The sequence below is a fragment of the Lactuca saligna genome, chromosome 4 (assembly GCF_052625555.1).
Source record: "Lactuca saligna cultivar CGN05327 chromosome 4, ASM5262555v1, whole genome shotgun sequence".
Lineage (NCBI taxonomy): Eukaryota > Viridiplantae > Streptophyta > Magnoliopsida > Asterales > Asteraceae > Lactuca > Lactuca saligna.
Window position 1 is genome coordinate 38,171,207 of NC_136420.1, and position 4,446 is coordinate 38,175,652.

Below are 4,446 nucleotides of genomic sequence, written 5' to 3' on the forward strand. Positions count from 1 at the left end.
CATAACAACATAGACCTTATCTTTTGTAACCACACACATTTGTAGGTTTTAGGGCCGGCTCTACCCTTTACAAAACTGAGCAAAGGTTTAGGACCTTCAATTTTAAGGCTTTATATGTATATATATCCAACTAAACTTTAACTTATCTTTGTAACCTAAGATATATATATATATATATATATATATATATATATATATATATATATATATATTTCTTAGGTTACAAAGACAAGTTAAAGTTTGGCTGGATGGTAAAAACACTGGTTTATAAAAATAAAGATCTAAAGTTCGAAACTATTTCCTTACTTGAAAGAGCCCCAAAAAAAAATTCTTAGAGCCCCCAAATTTGTTGAGCCACCTGTAGGTTTATGACTAGATGTTTTCTTTCCCATATTCCATATACAATTAAATTTCTTTTGTGGCTCTTTTCTGTTGGTCATCTTTTTAGTAAAAGTGTTATTGTTGAATTTAGAAATATTTGAGCTGCTTTTCCAAAACCTAGTCATCATGTCATATACAAAAGAAATCATCTTTACATCATATTTTGACTTTCATCATTGCATTATTAGCCAAACCAATAGAGGTACAACCTCTTATACAGAGGCAATGAATGTCAATATCATAGATATTAACACCAAGCTTCACCAGTGTCCCTAGCATCATCAACGATCATGGTTCCAGTCTTCTTAATTAGAAGACTTACTCAACTGAAACACAGTGTATCTACATAACTTCCTCACTCCTTTTTTAAAACTTAGCCTTTCTAATATCCCTTCTATCTCTACCTCTCTCTCCTGTTGTTGCTCATGTTTTGATTTGTGATCACTCTTTAAAGGATCATTTGCACATGTAATAGATAAGCTCTTCTCCAACATGGAATCATATTCAACAACAGACCCACTCTTTCTTGGAAAGCTCCAATATTGTTCCTCGCTTTCACTTCCTAGTCTATTCAAAGTGGCTGTTCTTAGAGAGTATGAAGACTCAACGTTATCGTTGGGAGGTAGACAATCTGCACATGAAGATACTGGCTCAAAACTAGTGGATGATTCCTCTCTTTCATGAAGAGTTTTCATGATTAGTGTTTTGAGCAAGTTCATTATTTGAACAGCATGAATCAATGCAGTCAAAGGATCCGCCATCTGCAGGAATATCACAAAAAATATGAATGCCCATGTCGAATTTATATATCTATCACATGTCCTTCATTAACCTCTAAAAGGAGGACATGAATCAATGCAATCAACGGATCATCTTTCATTTTATTTAATAAAGAATGAGGTTCCTGACTGAATTTCGATTCCACTTATATGCTTCGATTTAAGAATAAAAACAGGTTATGTTACAAATTTGACCATAAATAGTATTCCATTTTTTAGGATGAATTAGTTAAAAGTATGTACAAACTTAAGATTCTTTATTGAGATCCAAAGTTTGAAGTTTAAAAATCAGAATCTCACATGTAAAAACTGTGAAAGGCTGAAAAGGATATGATGATAATATACCTGAGTCATGTTTGGGGCAAAAACCATAGCAATATTTCGGGCATTCATCTTGTTTTCTTTGTCAAACATCACAACATCTGCCATTAAATTGATAGCCCAGTCAAGAAGTGCAGCCTCAGTTGGAGGGAGGGATTCAGCAAGCTTCATACACTCCTCTTCTGTATTGCAATGCATTACTTGCTGTGGGGTCAAAGTATCAAGAACACCCTTAGGAAGCTCTCTAAACCAGGCCTGAATGCCAATAAATAGATCGATCCTTAATTATGATTGTTTTCATAACTACCTAAACCCATATAACAAATGTTGGCAGGTTTACCTTGATCAAACCAGCCAAACAATGGACGTCCACTCCATGAGGCACAAACCCTCTATTAAGCTGCTTCCTAACATCCTCTTCTTGACCATTTTCCCCATTTATCCGAAATATTCCTTCTGCCTTCATCATGAAACATGTCAAAATTAATGGTAGCATATTTGATGATTAAACTACAAAAGAAAACGCATGGTTTGGGCTTACTTGAAGGCCACCTGCTGAATATAAACGATTTTGCATCATTAGAAGTATTGTTGGCACGCTATTCCCTCTCCCATCATAGGAACATTGCATAGACTCCACTGATACTCCAAACACGCACACACTGTTTAAATACATGATATTAAACGTATGTTGAGGCATCAAGTATGACAATTGCACTAAAAATAAGTATACTATACACTAGATACAAGGAATTATGTGTGTTAAAACTGGTGTATACATACATACTGCCTCTGTTCTATAATTCGATTTTGACATACTTTGAGTTGCTTATCTTCTCTTTTCTATCATTTTCGGTGTTTCTCATTTACATAACATGGTAGCAGATCATCTAGAAGCGCGTAATCCTTCTATTTAACTACTTTCCATGGCATTTTTGTTGCATGATCATGTAGTACTCTTTGTTATATATGTGGAACTGATAGTAGTATCAAAGAGATTAATCTGTAATATTTCACGTTTACTTGGATTGTTTAAGCGATTAGTAAATTCCTCCAATTATGTGCTAGTTAGGCATGCATTGAGCTTATTAGAGTTTAACGAATTGACACATCATCATTTGTACTTTCTATGCAGCTTTACATTAATTTTTTTAATTACAGTCATTGAATTCTACAAAGTTCAATTAAATATATTTTTCATAATTAAAAGGTTTTTTTTCAGACCGAAAAGTTCAATAGCCATTAAACTCCATATCTCATGTCGCCAACATGGCAATTGAGATAGTAGAGTTTAATCCCTTGAATGTCAATTAGTTACGCCTCCTTATTTACAATGGTAGAGTTTTAATCCATATGCATTGTATTGATGTAATTGATTTATATACTTTCAAGAAACTTCCCATTTAATATACTTTCAAGAAACTTCCCATTTAAGCAAACAATAAATTCCCTAAAGCATGAAGATTTGATTTAAGACTAAATAAGGATTTATCTTTTCTTGATTTCCTCCCCGCAAGTACTTAATTACTACTTAAAGATCTAAAAACCAAACAATAACATGTCTTTGGATCCAACTAGACCCACATGGATGAATGAAGTTCTCTTTACTCCCATAACATGTCTTTTGTTTTTTTTCGTTGATGAAAACAACCTTAGGGACAATGTGTCGTGCTCTTTTCTCATTACTAATTGCACCCTGTCCCTGCCCCATACCCGTGAAACTGAGTTGTACCAAAAGAAGAAAGACTCAAGCGGTACAAATGTACAATCATTATCTAGTCACGGAACACCGATTCAACATAACTTCAAGAAACTAAACAATAAATTCCCTCAACCACTCTCTTAACCTACTTCACATTTTTTCAGCAAACAATTAATTAGTCTTTTTGGTAATTAACAAATGACAAACTAGAATCATGGGCTCCGTTTACATTTGCAATATCTAAATTCCAAAGCTTTTGGTAAATCTGGAACAACCTAAAACACGAATCATAGAGATGATTTTCTACTAAAAAAAAGTTATGGAAAGTTAATACCTTGCACTTGGAACTTTGGCCGGAACTTCAGGTTGAAAAGCAAGAGGCAAACCGAGGAAGCCATTAAAACGATCAAAAGTGACATGTGAGACGTGTTGTACGTCGGTTGGACAGCCGATATCCAACGAGGAAGACACGTCTTCAGGGTCGTGGACGGCGCAGGTGAGGAGAGACTTGCGTAGGGCAGCCAACAAGAGCGATGCGATGGTGAAGTTGTGATTGGATGATTGATCAGCGGGACCCTGTTGTCGTGGACTGATGAATGGTGTTCTAATTGGACTGTTATTAAAGTAGGAATAGTCTTGACAGTAATAAGAAATGTCGTCGTCGTCGTCATCACCATCACCTTGTTGATAATTGGATGAAGAAGAGTAGTGGAAAAAGGAAGCTTTGGGTCGGGGGACTCCACCGCAGGATTTGGATCTGAAGAGGGTCGTCATCAAGAATTTCAACGAGGAAAACTAAAAGCAAAGACGAAAGATGAAAAGGTGTTGGATAATGAAAAACGACAGCCACAACTATTCCTTGTTTCGTTTTGTATCGGTGTCACTATAGTCTATACATATGCCCCGGAGAGAGAGAGAAAGAGAGAGGAAGGTGGATGACAGTTGGAGGCATATATAGTACACTTATTTCTATTAACTAGTTTACATTCCCTAAGAATAAAATACTCTGAACAAAATTGAAGTGTTCTGTAACTTTGTTACTTCAATTTACAAACTTAATTTAACTATATTTTTTAATTTTTAGTTATGCATTGATTAATAATAGAACTGCAAAAGTAAAACAGATATCATATTGAGTAAGTATGAGTTAAAGAATAAATATGTTTTGATTGAAACTAAATTTGAAATGTCATCTAACACGCTAGCACATATTCTTTTTGACACATATGAACAATTTATATTCGTTTTGGCTTTATTTATACA

At 34.7% G+C, this 4,446-nt stretch overlaps 1 pseudogene across 1 annotated transcript; it reads right to left on the reverse strand.

Moving 5' to 3' along the window:
• Window positions 1-487: 487 nt before the first annotated feature.
• Window positions 488-4,115, reverse strand: LOC145041634 (rho GTPase-activating protein 3-like; annotated as a pseudogene). The gene is made up of 5 exons (XR_013680313.1): window positions 3,518-4,115; window positions 2,023-2,143; window positions 1,822-1,941; window positions 1,506-1,736; window positions 488-1,142 (listed from the first exon to the last, which is right to left on the reverse strand). The product of XR_013680313.1 is annotated as a rho GTPase-activating protein 3-like (transcript).
• Window positions 4,116-4,446: the final 331 nt, after the last annotated feature.